The sequence below is a fragment of the Pelodiscus sinensis genome, chromosome 5 (genome assembly GCF_052426305.1).
Source record: "Pelodiscus sinensis isolate ZL-2025 chromosome 5, ASM5242630v1, whole genome shotgun sequence".
Taxonomy (NCBI): domain Eukaryota; kingdom Metazoa; phylum Chordata; order Testudines; family Trionychidae; genus Pelodiscus; species Pelodiscus sinensis.
This window is the reverse complement of record NC_143056.1, coordinates 963516-981315: the sequence shown is the minus strand read 5'-3', so window position 1 is coordinate 981315 and position 17800 is coordinate 963516. Positions and strand designations below refer to the sequence as shown.

The 17800-nt window shown below is 61.1% G+C and overlaps 1 protein-coding gene across 5 annotated transcripts in view; it reads right to left on the bottom strand.

Moving 5' to 3' along the window:
* Window positions 1-16271, bottom strand: part of LRFN5 (leucine rich repeat and fibronectin type III domain containing 5) — a 139452-nt gene extending 123181 nt beyond the window's left edge. For 2 of the 5 annotated variants that reach the window (XM_075926118.2, XM_075926112.2), the window contains exon 1: window positions 16093-16231. The gene's annotated coding sequence lies outside the window, so the exon portion shown is untranslated. Of the gene's footprint in view, window positions 1-15709; window positions 16067-16092 lie in introns of those variants that run through there. The other 3 variants (XM_075926113.2, XM_075926114.2, XM_075926115.2) reach the window with 3 other exon arrangements.
* Window positions 16272-17800: the final 1529 nt, after the last annotated feature.

Sequence of the window (17800 nt, the reverse complement as noted above, 5' to 3'; positions counted from 1 at the left end):
AGTGAGAGTCGTCCCCCCCCCCCCCCAGCCGGCTCGGCCTGCAACAGCCGCACTAACATCTGGGCTGGACACCGGGAGTGAGCCAGCCCCTCCCCCCCACCAGCCGGCAAGGCCTGCAACAGCCGCACTAACGACTGGGCTGGACACCGGGAGTGAGCCAGCCCCTCCCCCCCGCCAGCCGGCTCGGCCTGCAACAGCCGCACTAACGACTGGGCTGGACACCGGGAGTGAGCCAGCCCCTCCCCCCCGCCAGCCGGCAAGGCCTGCAACAGCCGCACTAACGACTGGGCTGGACACCGGGAGTGAGTGTCATCCCCCCCCCCCACAGCCGGCTCGGCCTGCAACAGCCGCACTGACGACTGGGCTGGACACCGGGAGTGAGTGTCGTCCCCCCCTCCCCACAGCCGGCTCGGCCTGCAACAGCCGCACTAACATCTGGGCTGGACACCGGGAGTGAGAGTCGTCCCGCCCCTCCCCCCACAGCCGGCTCGGCCTGCAACAGCCGCACTAACGACTGGGCTGGACACCGGGAGTGAGAGTCGTCCCCCCCCTCCCCCCACAGCCGGCTCGGCCTGCAACAGCCGCACTAACATCTGGGCTGGACACCGGGAGTGAGAGTCGTCCCCTCCCCCCACAGCCGGCTCGGCCTGCAACAGCCGCACTAACGACTGGGCTGGACACCGGGAGTGAGAGTCGTCCCCTCCCCCCACAGCCGGCTCGGCCTGCAACAGCCGCACTAACGACTGGGCTGGACACCGGGAGTGAGAGTCGTCCCCCCCCCCACAGCCGGCTTGGCCCGCAACAGCCGCACTAGCGACTGGGCTGGACACCGGGAGTGAGAGTCATCCCCCCCCCCCCACAGCCGGCTCGGCCTGCAACAGCCGCACTAACATCTGGGCTGGACACCGGGAGTGAGAGTCGTCCCCCCCCCCCCCCACAGCCGGCTTGGCCCGCAACAGCCGCACTAACGACTGGGCTGGACACCAGGAGTGAGAGTCATCCCCCCCCCCCCACAGCCGGCTTGGCCTGCAACAGCCGCACTAACGACTGGGCTGGACACCAGGAGTGAGAGTCGTCCCCCCCCCCACAGCCGGCTCGGCCTGCAACAGCCGCACTAACGACTGGGCTGGACACCGGGAGTGAGAGTCGTCGTCCCCCCCCACAGCTGGCTCGGCCTGCAACAGCCGCACTAACGACTGGGCTGAACACCGGGAGTGAGAGCCCCCCCCCCCCCAACCGGTTCGGCGCACAACAACCGCACTAATGACCGGGCCTTCTGTGCTGATCCGAGATGCCGGTTTATGGAGCTTGCCGGTTGGTGAATGAGGGATAAAGGGGCGTTTCCTGCCTGCCCCTTTACAGACACATTCCCAAAGGGCCCGGCTAGTCCAGCCCGCCCAGACTGTGGTACCGGAGCAATGCCTATCCCCAGGGGTCGCAGTCACAATGGCGCCGTTGCTGGAGAAGCACAGGGACTGCAGATCACTGTCATTTCACCACAAAGCCCGTCACACTCCCAGTGCCACATTGATGAACGGGGGTTTGCACATCTCCACCCGTCTATCCACATCTCCGGGCTGGAACATGCATGTCTAATACCCCTGCCCTGTGCACACTGACCAGGAGAGGCACAGGCGGGCTAGTAGAATGGGAACGCCCTCAGACAATGGAATTCTCAAATCATCAAAAGAATTCTCCGCTCCAGATGGGTTTTCTGCCCCAAATCACCGAATGAGACCCAGGGACAGTCTGACCAAAAGGTTAGTCACTGGGAGACCTAAACTCCAGTGGGTGCGGATGCTGGTAAGTGCCATGGCCCCCTGGCTATTATGGGTGTCTCCTTTTTCGTTAAAAAATTCAAAATGACCTGATCTCATTCTGCCCTGGAATTCCGTGGCTGTATTTTTCCACAGGGAGCAATGGGAATCTCTCCACTTGGCCTAGGAACCCTGGAGGTTCCTCCATTTGTTTTCAGTCCGGCTCATCACCAGTGGAAGATCTTTGCTATGAACTGAAGCATAGAACTGATGGCCCATCGCAATGGCGGATCTGTTCCAGAGACTTGATTTAAACCAGCAGATCATTCCAATTCTGCTACAAGCCTGCTGCAACTGGTGCGTGTATTGAGCCCTTCAATGATCCTCCCTCCCTCCTGATTTTAGATACTAAGGGACTGGCCAGCAGATTGGTGTTGGCTAACATCCACGTGGTAAATTGCCCTGAGACGTGGCTGGTCCTTTGGGATCAGAACCACCTCTGGGACCTGGTGAGATTGCTTTCCTCAAGCTCTCCCCTGCCCAGGGCGTGGCAGTGGTGGCCCGGTAGAACTGGCGTGTCTGGAGGAGCTGTTAGTACGGACTCTTGCTAGCCAGCGGGGTGAACAGACGTGCTGCTGGTGACTGGCTGGTGCCTTACAGTGGAGCACCCCCGGCTTGGGCTGCCAGTAGCCCTGTCGCCGCGCAATTGCCCTGAACTGACCCTTTTGGCGGTGCTCCCAGAACCCTCCTGTGTTACCGGAGAAGAGCCAGGGGGCCTCAGGCGCCCGGAGACAGGTGGCTCCTCCATCCAGAAAGCAGCAGCCCCTGAGTGGGAGGGCTGACGGGCCCCACGGGAGGCCAGCGGTACGGCCCGCTCGGGATAAGCCCTTCCCTTGACGGGTCTGCCATTTTGATTCAGACGCCAGAAGAGAATCTGGCTCTGGCCAGTTGGCAGGAGCTGCGTCGGAAGCCCAGCTCTGGACTTGGTCTGGCCCGGTTCTGCATCCTGGCACCACCGGGTCATGGCTGCCTGTCACTAATTGACTTAGCCTGGGATTACTTAACAAACAGAGACTGCCCCTCCCGCTCAAGTGGCGTCATCCACCAATGGGCTTAGCAGCCAGACCCCACCAGGATGCCCCGACCCCTGCAGGCATGAGCCAGAAAGAGGAGCAAAGTCCTATGGAAAGAGTCAATGCCCCACAGCCTCGGTGTCTGCACGTGCAGTAATTGTCGTACCAAACTGAATGGAACGGGGGGTTGCTTTGAGCTATGCCAGGGATCAGCTGGCCTCAGCCTGCATCATGCAAGTAGCTGGTGCCTGGGCATTTGGCAAAAAACAACCAAAACCCAACTTCCCGGGTCTGGTTCACTCTTATGCAGTTGCGGGGGGTCAGACGGGCGCCAGCCCGAGTCACTGACTGAAGAGAAACATTTGATGCAGGACAAAAGTGTCTATTCCGGAGAGGCGGCAGACAGCCAAGAGGTACTGGTACTTCGTTTCTGCACGTTCCGCAGGTCCGGGCCGAGTGCGCTGTCAACGCACTGATGCTACACATGCTTCTCCAGGGGTATTCAAGTGCGATGCCCACTCCTGGCACGTGACGGAGGGAAAGGCTCCTGCTGCTGGCCAGGTTCATTCCCCTTTCAGCACACGACATGGGCTGTTCTTATCGGCCAGCAGGCGGACGTGATCTGCTCCCAGGACGATACGCAGGCTCCTCCCCCGAGCTGCGCTCCTTTCGTCCCCCAGGAGAAATGTGCTGCAAAGCTCCCCGCTATGATTTATGTGATCACCCTAATGCGGTCACCCTCCGCGCCCGTCCTGTCTCCTTCCCGCTCTGAATGCTTCTGACATACGTCAAGGAAGCATCACTGAACATCAGGGGACCATCTGAATATTGGATTCCACGTACGCCCAGCTTGGCAATGAGTCTACGTCAGCCTTGTGCTTGGGGCGTCCTGACAGCATTTCACTGGCCAGGATTTCACTGGTGGTTATCTTAATGAAGCAGATTAATTTCAAATACAGTGCAACTAGATGGACCTGGGTCTCTCATTGCTGCCTACAAGGAGTTCTGTTTACTTAGTTCAGCTGTTTGTCTCCATCAACAAGAGCTTAACCGAGAGCAAAAAATACAAAGCAGACCCTTAAATAACGGGAAGGTTGTGACACAAAAGAGCAGAGCTAACACTGACAATGCAGCCTGACTGACAGTCCGAGAAAAACAGGAGTGTGTCATAGACTCTGCTTGCTTCAGGGTGCCACCGTAATAGAAAAGCTATTTCAAAATATTTGTTTAATGAATTTTCTTGGAAATCGTTGGCAATTTACGGCTATTTACAAATCATCTGTTATTTTTAGGAGTGACCTGAACTTCCGCCTGGTAAACAGAACGGATAGAAAGCTTCACATATAGGGCTATTAATCAGCAGCCCGTTCCGAGACGGAAATTCATTTAAAGGAAAATAAATAAATGAATGAAGCTTGTTCTATGAAGTTGCTTCAGCAAAACTGTTTTTGAAATCAAAATCCCTGCATCCCACATTTCTAGCCTCTGCAATTTCATATTACCTGTTACTAGCCCCTGGAAAGCCAAAGTTTGGTAGGAAGTTTTATTTGTTACTTTTAAAGGATCTTCAATCCAGCTGCTTTGGAAAATAAGCTTTCAGGTCTTAGTGCCTCTCTAGCACACAGCAATGCCGATACCCTGGATTCACACCATCCGGTTGCATTTGTTATAACCAAAAATCTGTAACCCAAGGCCTGACCCTGCAAAAACACAGGAACATGTATTGCATCGAAGCCTAGAGCACCACTTCTGTGGGTAAACTGAGGCACATGCTAAGGTGTTTGCAGGACCAAGGCATACTGCCCACAGACAGAACCAAAACTGGGACCTCTGAGCCTGCCACAGGAGCTAAGAGCCAGCAGACTCACGCTTTCTCTCTGACAGTGGTCTCGGTGCCACCGCATGGGACAGTGCAGCGCCCCAGCAGGTGTGGGGGACCCGGGGCAGAACTGTGCAGACTTGACAGGGCTCCGACCTTTCGGCCTGTGCATAGTCCCATGGACCGCGACAGGATCACTGATGTGGTTCAGAACATGTGTAAGTGCTTTGCTGGATCAGGGCCTCAGACGTCAGTGGAGCCAGGAATCCCACGAAGACTGGACCCTGGGAATGCAGCGAGACACAGAGCCATAGTCAGCTCCCGCCTGCGTCAGCGCGATGGTGACACGCGGGCAGTGGAGTCGAGGCAGGCGCCCCGCGATGCTCAGCGCCCCCGGGAGATACGACGCTATGCTAAAAAAGAGCTCGCTCACTCTCTCGCTCGCTCTGTATTCTGCACACGTTTGCCCTTACACCCTGAAAACAATCAGACGCAGCCGCTCGCGCTGTACCTAGCAGCTCCAGTGCTGTGCGCTGGCGAAGGGAAAACAGCACGAGTGTTGCCCACAACGAGCCTTGTACGTGCCCCAACCCCCTCCTGTCCCCACTCGGAGCAATTCTCCGTGGCCCTGCCCGCGAGCAGCAGGGCACGTGTCGGGGTCGCTACTCCCCAGCTTCACTAGACCCCAAGCGAGGCCCCGGGAGAGGGGCCTTGGAGGGTGGACGGGGTGGGGGAAGGGCTCACATGCCTGGCTGAATTCATTCACATGCGAGATTGCCCCGCCCAGAGCATGGCGACGGGGCACCGCGCAAAGGGAGCCCAGGGCGGTGGGGAAGTTTCCCATTTGTCCTGGTGCGAGAACGAACCCCTGAGCAATTTACCCGAAACACAGGGGGAGCACGGGGGGGGTCTCCCTGACGGATGAGGTCTGGGGCTGGCTGTTGCTCTGGGGGAGCTGCCCGACCATTCCTTAGAGGTTACCCTCAGGCCGCCGGGAGATAAACAGAAGCCCTCCCCCCCCCCGCCTTGAAATCTAGGAAGCCATGAGAACCAACCCCACCCCCAGAGCCAGCTTGCCAGGCTGCACCTGCAGCTCCAAGAACAGCGGTACCAGGGCTCCTGCAGCTGCAGCTCATCCCCAGCCTCCCCCCCAGGCACCTGTGCACCAGGCCGTGCACAATCGGCACAGAGACCTGGGCCGTGGGATGCCGAGGCTGCCCGGTGTGGGGCCAGGGTGGTAGAAAGGATCACAGTCTGCTTCTCCGCCCCACAAACTCTAGCCCCATCCAGCATTGCTACGTGCCAGGAGACACCCTGCACCCGGACAGTCTGTGCTAACTTGTAGGGAGGCAGGCCTGTGCCCCAGACTCCACCCAGGATTTCAGAGGCGGCTCTCCTGACAGGCAGCGTCAAACTCCATTTCCCTGCTTGGTTTGGCTGGCTTGGGAGCACTCCTTTGGGCCAGGGGGCCCGAGTTCATCCTGCTCCTCTGACGCCCAGCACGCACTGGCTTTCAGCGGGTCTGAGCAGCACTGACCTGCTGCCTGGAGAGAAAGTAAATCATCCACTTTGCGGCTCCACCTGCACAAGGCACCGCCCAGCCTGTGTCCACAACGCAAACCCAGACGCACAGATACCGGGGCCACGAGCCATGCAGAAAGGCCCCTGTGCAGTGTGGCAGGGACCCCGTGTGACATGGAAAGGCCCCTGCGTGACCCAATGCGACGTGGCAGGGACCCCGTGTGACACGGAAAGGCCCCTGCGTGACCCAATGCGACGTGGCAGGGACCCCGTGTGACACGGAAAGGCCCCTGCATGACCCAATGCAACGCAGAAGAGACCCTGTGTGACACGGAAAGGCCCCTGCATGACCCAATGCGACGTGGCAGGGACCCCGTGTGACACGGAAAGGCCCCTGCGTGACCCAATGCGACGTGGCAGGGACCCCGTGTGACACGGAAAGGCCCCTGCATGACCCAATGCGACGTGGCAAGGACCCCGTGTGACACGGAAAGGCCCCTACGTGACCCAATGCGACATCGAAGGGACCCTGCGTGACCTGGAACGGATGATGATATTAAAACATCGACTGACAGACACTTCCGGGAGCCTTTCTACGGCAGGCCAGGAACTGCTCTTGCACGACTAGAAAGGAGAACCGTGAAAGGGATCTAGAGGTCAGAGAGGACCACAAGCTAAAAGCGAGTCAACAGTGAGACACTTGCAAAACCAAGCAAACATTCTGGGCTTTATTAACAGGAGTGCTGTGAGCAAGACAGGAGAAGTCAAAAAAACTTCAGGACCAGACTTCAAAGAGAAACCGCTGAGCTCCAGTTCATCTTTAAGTTTGACACAATCAGCTAAGGATTAAACAAAGACTGTGAATGGCTCGCTAACTACAAAAGCAGCTTCTCCTCTCTGGGAATTCACACCTCCAGATCAGCTACTAGAAGTGGGCCTCATCCTCCCTGATTGGATCCACCTCGTCATCTCCAGCCTGATCCTGGCCTGCATATTTATACCTGCCTCTGGAAATTTCCATGACACGCATTTGACGAAGTGGGTCTTTGCCCACGAAAGCTTCTGCTCCAACACTTGGGTGAGTCTATAAGGTGCCACAGGACTCCTCGCCACTTTCTGCTTTTGCAGAATGATTAAAGGTCTAGAGCTGTGGTTCCCAAACTTTTCGGCATCACGCCCTCTTTTTGATTTTTGAAAAACCCTTCTCCACTCCACCCCCCAAAAAGCAACAAAACTTGTTGAGCAAAAAAAAAAAAAAGGAACTGACTGGGGCAGCAAAACTTGATATGGGGGGGGGGGGACTGAGTCACCCCACGTGCCCCCTGGAATTTCTTCACGTCCCCCCAGTTTGGGAACCCATGGTCTAGAAGATATGACTTTTGGGAGAAGACTCAAAGAACTGGGTTTGTTTGAATTAGAAAAGACCCTGTGAGATTTCCTGGGCTCTATAGGGAAGTAAGAATAAGACCTCTGTACCCTTCCAAGCACGTCGTAAGAGGCAACTAAGGAGGGTTGGGCATGGGGCTAGCAACCCCATCCTGTAAAAATAAAGACATGCTCCAAAAACCTCATCAATTTCAATGTGAATGGCAAGCCAGCCTTCCTGGACTAAACAGGGTCCTCGAGGAATTACGATGCGGGGCAGCCAAACCCAAAAGGACACTGAACTGCCAATTCCCCTTCTTTCAGCAAGAAAAATTTCCAGAATAGGCACCTGGACTGTGCGAACAATGTGGGAGTTAGGCAAGACAGCCCAGGCAGTACGTAAGCCACCAACTAGCATTACCAGACAATCCCTACCCGGGAACCCACAGGGAAAAGGGGAGGAGGAAGGCCAATGAATAATTGGAGAAGAGACCCTGATGTGAATGTGAGGAAAATGGGCAAAAGCTGGCAAGAATTAGGAAAAGTGGCACAAACCAGAGAGGCCTGGAAAGAAATGGTTGGTGGCCCGCACTCCCATAGGAGCTAAGGGCAAGAAGAATTTAGAAAAGAGAAGACGGAGAGGGGATATCAGAACTGTTTGCAAGTATGGAAAAGGGTGGAGGAGGGAGGTTGGACAGACGCCTGGCAGGGACACTCTAGAGGGTGCTGGGTCCTGCCGTGAGGGCCGGGGACTGGACTTGATGCCTCTCAAGGTTCCTTCCAGTATGAGGATTCTTTATCTGCTTGGAGTGAAGAAGGGCAGGGGCCGGATCTGGGCACAGAGGGACAGGCTGGAGGAAAGGGGCTGGGTTGGGACAGAGCCTTTGTGGCTATGGGGCTGGGAGAAAGGACAGCGGCTGGCAGAAGAGTCGGACTCGGAGCAATAGGGACAGTAGGGTCTGGGCCCACTAAAGCAAACTCCCTTTCCAGTCTGGAGTGGAACCTCCAGCAAACACCAGTCAGAGCCACTGGCAACGCGTCACCTGCCCCTCTGCTCCAATCAGAGGGTGACAACCTACCACTGCTACCAGCTACTCCAGGGCGGAGGGAGGAGAAACCCAGGCAGGCCTGTGAAGCACGTCAGCCCTGCTGCGGAAAAGCCATCGAGGAAATTAACAATTCTGTCTGCAGCACCAGGTGGATTAAGGGCCTTAACCGCAGTCCGCAGCCATGCACGAACAAGGTGCACTCAAGCCACGAGCTGGCCCCTCGTGAAACGAGAACGGCTCATCCCGCGCAGCGACCGAGAATGCGCCGGGGGGCTGCCCGTGCGCCTGTATCGTGAGGCACGTGGGTGTGGCACTGGACGGGGTCAGCCAGCCAGCCGGCTCTCGGGCATTCCTCGTCTTCGGAGGGCTTCCCTCTGGACCTGGCCGGCATTCCCTGGCCCAGCCGTGCGCCGAGGAGAAGGGCGCCAGTGGGGGAGAGCTGGGCCTTTCCCCAAGGCGTTCGCATTTCCGGGAAGATCCAGATGCCATGGGAGGCTCGGGCTGCACTTGTCAGCCGTGCTCCTGTACTGAGTCCGTGCAGGAGCTGCCAGGGCAGCGTGCTCACCCCACCCCTCACATCCAACCCAGCCACCCCAGTCCAGATGGAGGAGCACCAGGCCGGAGGCGCTGGGGCCTGGCCGGCAGAGTCTCCCTGCACAGCACAGCCCCGGGGCACAGGGCGAGGTCTGCCAGGCAGCTGATTGCTCATGCGCCGGGTGGGTGAGAGCAACGGGGCATTCCCTGGCGAAGGGAGACCTGCTGGGACCAGAACTTGATCCCTGCTGGCCAGGGGGGTTGGGACTGGAATTGCCTCCTCCCCCCCCAGGAATGTAAGAGCTGACAAGTGACAATTGAACCCAACTGTGACATACAGTAGTGGGAGCGGAGCAGCCTCCTCCCCGCCCGCCTGGCCCATAACAGCGCTGCAAACACAGGGGTCCGCCCTGCCCCAGTGCCACGGGGAGCCATGCCAGAGCTGTCATAGAATCATAGAATAATAGGACTGGAAGGGACCTCGAGAGGTCATCGAGTCCAGCCCCCCACCCTCAAGGCAGGACCAAGCTCCACCTACACCATCCCTGACAGATGTCTATCTAACCTGTTCTTAAATATCTCCAGAGAGGGAGATTCCACCACCTCCCTTGGCAATTTATTCCAATATTTGACCACCCTGACAGTTAGGAATTTTTTCCTAATGTCCAATCTAAACCTCCCCTGCTGCACTTTAAGCCCATTACTCCTTGTCCTGTCCTCAGAAACCAAGAGGAACAAAGTTTCTCCTTCCTCCTTGTGACACCCTTTTAGATATTTGAAAACCGCTATCATGTCCCCCCTTAATCTTCTTTTTTCCAAACTAAACAAGCCCAGTTCACGAAGCCTGGCTTCATAGGTCATGTTCTCTAGACCTTTAATCATTCTTGTCGCTCTTCTCTGTACCCTTTCCAATTTCTCCACATCTTTCTTGAAATGTGGCGCCCAGAACTGGACACAGTACTCCAGCTGAGGCCTAACTAGTGCAGAGTAGAGCGGCAGAATGACTTCACGAGTTTTGCTTACAACACACCTGTTGATACAACCTAGAATCATATTTGCTTTTTTTGCAACAGCATCTCACTGTTGGCTCATATTCAACTTGTGGTCCACTATGACCCCTAGATCCCTTTCTGCCATGCTCCTTCCTAGACAGTCGCTTCCCATCTTGTTTGTATGGAACTGATTGTTCCTTCCTAAGTGGAGCACTTTGCATTTCTCTTTATTAAACCTCATCCTGTTTACCTCTGACCATTTCTCTAACTTGCTAAGGTCATTTTGAATTATGTCCCTATCTTCCAAAGAAGTCACAACCCCACCCAGTTTGGTATCATCTGCAAACTTAATAAGCGTACTCTCTATCCCAATATCTACATCATTGATGAAGATATTGAACAGTACGGGTCCCAAAAGCTGTCGATGCAGCTGCCCTTACAAAGCATGCTCAGGGCAGCACAAAAGGAGTGATTGCCGTGTCCCTGATTGGCCAGCAGTGCCAGTGTCCTGCTAAGCAGGGTGCATGGACATCAGAGTGCATGCCAGTCCGTCCCTGCGACAGGCTCCCGTTGAGGTCTCTGCCTCCTGACTCCTCTCCGCGTTTCTATTAGCAGCATAACGAGCATCCTAACTGCACTGGGGTTTCCCTCTCAGGTCAGCTGAGGAAAGTAGAAAGAAATAGTCAAAGGTCATCCCATAAGTGGCCAAAACCAGAACTGAAGCAAAGGAAAAACTGGAGTTTATCTGTCGCTGGCTCAGAACGATGGATCATTTACAGGGAGAACGCTGGAGAGCCCTTTCCACACCAAACCTCCCGTTTAAAGTTACCTCGTTATCTACTTCTCAGAGAACGGTTTGCTGCTAAATAACGCTGAGTAACACAGTAACTCACTGGGGAACGCGACACACCAGGGACCGGACGTCGAGTCACAGTGGCAGGAGCTGATTGCTGAGGCCTGGGGCTACAGCTGGGCACACAGAATCGAGTCAGTCAACGCTGCCACCATTGATGAAGAAGTTATCTGGCAAGTCATCTTTTGCCTTATTCATCTCGCTGAGGAGCTGCTCAGACTGTTTCCAGTAACTTCTACAGTTGGCGGAGCAATGGCTCTTCCAGTGGTTCGTCGTATCCTCCACCTGGGGCCGGGACGCAGACTCCAGAGCTTCGACCAGGTGCCCATGCGACCTTGGGAGGTCACGAGCCTACTGGGTTGGGGGATGCCCAGACTGGGCCTAATCATCAGCCCCCGGAAGCTCCCCTGAATTCAAGGGCAGCTGTGAGCACTTAGAACAGCAGGCCCCAAGCCAGAGGGCAGCCCCCCCCTTTCCGTACGCGTGACTGTTCATGCCGACTGATCTCCCGCCTGGAGCTAGCTACCCTGAGGAGCGTTGCTCTGCAAGCTGCATGCCCCTCCGCAGGGACAGCTGACCCGGTGTGGCCTGCCAGGGTCCCTCTGCTCTTTGGAAAGGCCCCCGGGTTGCGTGTGCCACCAGAGACGTGTCCTTCCCGGTGACGTAGGAATCACCCGTGGCTTGTGCAGAGCGGCTGTCCTGAGCCCGCTCCCGACCCTGTCTGTCACACCTGCGCTTTCCAAGAAAAAATAATCAGTGTTACTTGTATCTTGATAAGTGATCCGATTGCTTCTCAGAATTACATTCTTCAGGAGCAATTCACTGCAGCAGTTACCTTAACAATCCCCTGCAGCAGCCACAAAGGCCTGGAGGGCAGTGCAGGCAATAGATTGGAGCTGAGCGCTGAGAGGGGTGTTTAACCCCTCGCTCGCTAGCCAGGGAGCAAAAGTGCCACTAACTCCCAGTCTGTTCAGGAAACAAAGCCTGGTTTCCTTTGGCGTCAGTCCCCAGACACAGGGTCCAGCCTTTATCTCGCTGCTCTGATGGCATCAGCCTGCACGGGACTTGCAGGGGAGCTCCAGGTGGAACCCAGCGACGCTACCTTTGGGAAAGGCTCTCACTGCGCCTGCAGAAATCCAGGGGAGAGGAGCGGGCCCGTCCTTCGCTGGCCCTGAGGCTGCAAACAGGCCTGTCAAAGGTGGGGGCACTGGAGACAAGAGAGCAAGGGTGGGAGAAGCGCCAGTTTCTAAGTGGAAAGGACGTTTCATTATTGAATGTGAAGCTTCGGGAGAGTTTGCTATTCTGGTTTGGTTTTGCTTACAAAACGGATGGGAGGGAAAACCATCCCTAGACCCTCAAAGGTTCAGATCTGGATTTTTAGACTTGCCCCAATCTCCAGTTGAGTCTCTGATCAACAAAATTTCTCCTCTGCTCTCAATGACACAATGACAACAAGTTTTCATTTTCTAAACACCGTGGAGATGGAAACCAAGATTAATATGCTGGAAAGCCACACTCCAGTCCCTTAGTCCCCCGAATCATCCCATGGCCTCATCAGCACGTTGACCCGTGGATGGGGCAGTGCTCAACGGCAGCCTCAGCCTGTCCGTGCGGCCACGGAGCACACATTGCAGCGTGCTGGAGTGCAAGAGATTCAGTGGTGGCTGCTGGAAGTAGCACCATTTTATGTAATGCACAGAACATGGTTTCCCAAAAATGCTAGAGCAGCAGTTAGGCAAACCTCCCCTACTTGGCTCAGAGGCTGCCTGGCCTGTTAATGAGAAAGCTCTCGTAATGATTTTCTGGTCTGGGGCTTTGTTCAGATAGTAGACAAAAGGTTGTTCTCGAAAACAGAACCTGTTATCAAGCCTTAAAGCACATGAAGTATCGATCGTCTACAGAAGGCCGTGGGCTCCTCACAGTGCTGCAGCCCTTTCTATACCCCACCCGATGGGGTGCCTGCGTCTCTGTGTGTTCTAAAAAACTCTCTTCGCCTAGATCTTCACCAGCCGCTATGTGCCAGCAGAGACCCTGGCCACGCATCTCTGCTCAGACATCGGTCCCCTGCATGGTCACCCGCCAGTGGCTCCAGACCCAGGAAAGCTGCTCTCAGGAATCCACTGCCCCTGCTCCCTTCACACGTTCTCCCAGCTTCTCTTACTGAAAGGAAACGTGTTTAGCCAAAGTTCCCGGGCTACGCTTCCCGTGATGCCCAATCTCTCCTCTTCTCCGCGAAGGCCGAATGGCCCAGGCCGGTCAGCGCGTGGGCACATACAGTACGAGGCCCCAAAGGGCACCAAGGCCACGGAAGTGAACGGCCTCGGGGACGTTTTTCATTTGAAAACGAGCCTGGTACCAAACTGCCCAGGGCAGATCAGGTACCCCCCCCTGCAGCACTGCCACTCCCAGGCCTCGGAGCTCGCGCTGATGGCTTAGGGCCAGGCGAAGCCGTGGGCCTTTTGACTCCCCGACAGGAGCAGTCGGGCCTATGCAACTGCAGCACGTTCTACCCAGGCCCAGTTACCGCACCTGGAAACCAGCCCCCTCGGCAGAGAATGACCCGAGACGAGTGACGACTGTTAGCCGTGTTACAAGCCGAAGGGCCATGGCCGGAGCAAGGCCACTCTCCAGGGTGGCGTTTTCCCAAGTGGTCCAGGGATCCACTCTGAGAGACCTGCTAACCGGCCGCCCAGGCTTGTTTATTTACTGGCACCGAGCCTCCTGGCTCCCATTGGCCCCGGTTCGCCCTTTGCCGCCAAGAGCAGCTGTGTGAGGCAGCGGCCCGGCCCACATGGTTTCCCTTTGGCTGCAAAGGGCGAACCACAGCCAATGGGAGCTGCTAAAGAACCAAAGCTGCGCGGCCAGTGGGCAGGTTTCCGAGTGTGGATCTGCAGAGCATGGGAGAAGGCTGCTCCGGGCCTGCACGCCTCCCAGACGGCTGGTGTGGCCCCTGCTCCGGCATTTCAGACACTCTTGTTCCCGAGAGCACCACTTCAAATGTGCGACTTGGGTTCCAGACTGGCCCATAAAGGGGCAGCCTCCAGCCCCAGGGACGGCTCCCCGGGGGGCCAGGCCCGGCCCTGTGCCCCAAGGACCCACCAGCGCGGCTAGGAAGGACTCAGCACCCTACCCAACACTGCTACCGACCGTCACGCACCCTCCGTAGCCCCCATGGGTCCCTGCCAGTGCCCTGGCCACCCTGCGCACAAACCGCACAGGCACTGCTCCGCCCCGGGCGCTAGCCCCAGGCCTGCGCCGCACTCCCGGGCAGGGACACTCCCACACAAGGGGGCGCCCTCGGGGCACCTGCCACTCAGTGGTAACAGCTGCAGAACCACCACCAGCCTCAGCTTCCATTGCCTCCTGGGGACCTCAGCCTGCTCCCCGCAGGGCCAGCCCCGGCCCTTCCCCGGAGCCAAGTGGCCCAGCAGGGATGCCCGAGACCGAGGAAGCCGGGGGGGGGGGGCAGCAGAGACTCGCCAGGGACCCCCATGGAGGAGGGGGCGGCTCCTGTCTGCTCAAGCAGCACACAAGGGGCTCACTGGCGAGAGGGGAGCAGCCGAGGCCAAACGGAAGCGGCAGGCCGGAGAAGATACCGCACCCCGGATCCGGGGGCAGCCCCGGCACCTCCCCGTGGCTGCTTCGCTCCCTTGTGGCTTGCCCGCCTGCGAGCTGCGCCTCCCCCCGGCCTATCCAGCGCCGCCAGCAGCCCCTGCGGGCCCTGGGGCAGCTCCGACCCGGCTCCAGCCCGACTCGCGGCTGCCCCCAGAGGCACCGCCCGGGGCTGGGGTCCCACAGCCGAGCCCAAGCTCCGCGCTGCCCCTCCCCGACCCCGCCGCCAGCCCGGCGCACGGGAAAAGCCTGCGCAGCTCTAAATCCGACACCGCCCGGCCGGGGCCCCGCGCAGCGGCACGGGGGCAGCGGCGCCCCGGCATCCCCAGCAGGGCGGTCCCCAGGGAGCGACAGCCCAGCCCGGCCGGTCTGCGGAGGCTCACCCGAGCCCCGGCCCAGGGCAGCCGCAGGCAGGAGGCGCCGGGCCGCGGGGGGGGGAGGCGCGCGGCGCGCGGTTTACCGCCCCCCCGGGCCCGGCCTCGGCCTCCCCCCTCCCCCGCCCCTGAGCGCGCAGCCCTGCAGCAGCCCCGCCTGGAGCCGAGCGGAGCGCGGGCCGCCCCTGCCCTCGCCTGGAGAGCGGCAGAAGCGCAGCTGCCGGGCGCGGGGAAGCCCCCGGTGCAGCCGGGGCCGTGGCGGGCAGCAGCGGCAGCGCCGGGCAGACGGAGCCGGAGGCGCAGCGGGATTATGGACCCTCCGGAGCCAGGGGCGCTCCAAGGCTCGGGGAGCCGCCCGACGCGGCCCCTCCTCCCCCAGCCCAGCCCGCGGCTCCAGCGCCCGGCGGCCCCAAGCGGCAGCACCGGCCGGAGCCATTCCCGCTGGCAGGACCGCGGCGGAGGGCGTCCCCTGGCCCCCGGGTGCGCCCTGCCCAAGCCCCAGCCCTGCAGCCGGCCGGCGCTCCCAGGAGCGGAGCCCAGCCCCGGCCCGAGGAGAGCCGCGCGGGGAGCCCGGACCGTGCCCGGACGCTCCAGCCCCAACAGGCCCGCACCCGAAGGACCCGCCGGGCGGGGCCGGCTCCCCTGCGCTGGGGACACAGCCCGCCCCCTTCCTCTCCCGCAGCAGCGAGACTGGCGGCGCCCGCGGCTCCCCAGCCCGGCTCGCAGCCCGCAATGCAGCGCGGAGCCCGGCTCGCCTCACCTGGCGCCGCGAGGGAAAGAGGCGGCCGGAGCCGGGTCCCCGGCAGGTGCAGCTGTGGCGCGGGGGCTCCGGGCGCGCTCGGCGAGCTGGCGGCGGGCTGGCGGGTCCCTGCTCCGCCCGCGGGCTCGGATCCGCACACGCATCCTCCGGCGGGCGGGCGGCGGCGGGCGCCCGCGGGTCCGGCGGGGGGACCGGTGCGAAGCGGCGGCTCAGCTCCCGGGGAGCGGGCAGAGGCGGGCGGCTGCACAGGCGCGCACGGCGCCAGGCGGGGGGAGGAGGGAGGGAGCGAGCCGCGCGGTCCCCCCGCGCACACCAGGCAGGGCGCAGCCCGGCCAACCCAGACCCCGCCGCCCCCACCCGGCCCCGAGCCGCGCCCCGCTGACCTTGCCGCGCACCTGCGCCACGTTAGTCCCGCGCCGCTCACCTGGCGCCGCCCGTGCACTGGGCGCCGGAGAATCCTGCGCTGAGCCCGCTCAGTCCCCGGCTGACGCGCCGCGGGCCGGGGACTTGCTGCCCATGGCCCGGGCGGGCGCTCTTCCTGCGCTTGGCGCGCTACGGCCGCGCTGCGCAGCCAGGCTCCGTCCGCGGGCTTCTCCGGCCAGCTGTGCGCGGCGCAGCCATGCACCCCCCGCCGAGGGGCCCCGACCCGCCAGCGACGGCTCAGGCGCAGCAGCCGGATTCCCGGGCGCTGCAGAGGGGCGCAGCTGGCTGCACAGGGTCCCTGCGCCTTTCCGCCGCGCCTGCGGCAGGCTCCATCCTCCCCGCGGCGAACTCCGGCAGCTGCAGCCTGGCCCCCGGGACCTGCGGGGCTCGCCGCTGCATGGAGGCGGCTCGGCAGCCTGGTGCCAGCCCGAGCCGCCGCCTGCTCCGCAGCCGGAAGAGCGGTGGCGCGACGGAGCCGGGAAAGGCAGCTCCAGCCGCAGCAGCGGCCCCCAGCGCCGCTAATTCGGAGACGCGCTTGCGAGCCCCGGCGGGGCAGGGACAGGAGCGCGCTGGGCGGCTCGCCAGCGCCGGCGGGGACCCGGCTAGCGCTGCCCAGCCGGGACGCGGCGAGCCGGGGCGCCGGGACTGAGGGAGGCTGCCGGGCGAGCGTGAGAAAGCGGCTGCGCCCTAGCGCGGGGAGGCGCTGCTGGCGCAGCAGTGGGCAGGGAGGGGGCGTGTCGCTGCGCCCTGCCCGCAGGCCCGGCCGGAGGAGCTGGCAGCCACTGGCCGAGTTCGGGCAGAGGGTGCAGGGGGACCTGCGCCGCCTTCGCCAGGCCACTGACCCAGCCCGCCGCGTTGGCCGCCACGGGCCCGGAGCTGGCGCTGGGGATCCCACGCCGGTGCACCGGCACCAGGCAGCGGCGCAGCCCGAAAGCCACGCAGGAGCAGCCGCCTGGGGCGCTAGCGGCGCAGGAGGCGCGCAGTGCGCGCCCGGGGCCTGGCCCACAGGGGACCCCACGGGGCGCTCAGGGGCGGGAGCGGCGGTACCTGCGCCGGCGGCGGGTCCCCCTCCCAGCCCCGCTCGGGGTGGGGGCTGGGGCGCGGCGAGGCGAGGGAGCCAATCAGTTGAGGAGCCTTTGCTCAAACCGGGGAGGGGGCGAGGCGGAGCCGGAGAGCGCGCGGCTGAGCCGGTGGCTGAGAGGGGCCGTGCGCGCTGGCGCGGCGGGCCGGGTCCCTGCTCTCCCCGGGGCCGGCGGGTAGAAGCGACGGTGCCCCTCCCGGGGGCTCTCGGCTCGCTCCGGGCAGGGGCAGCTCAGCGCGCTCGGGAGAAGTGAGGGCTTCGCTGAGCGCCCGTCCCGCGGGGAGAGGCTGAGTCCGGCGCCTGCCTGGCCCGGGGAGCCGCCCGCGTGTCTCGGACCCTGCTGCGGGCAGGACGTGGATACGGCTGGAAAGCGGCGCGGGGACCCGAGGCAGCTTTCGGGGGATCGGCGGGAGCTGCGCGGATCCGGCGGACACAGCGAGGCGCAGAGAGCGGAGCCCGAGCCCGGCTTTTGGCGTCGCGCCTCACAGCCCCGGCGGGGCGCTCCTGGATGGGGGCGCGAGTGAGGGGCCTGGAGCTGCCCTGCTCTCACGCTGAGCCCTGGCCAGCTCTGGCGCCCAGCCCCGTCC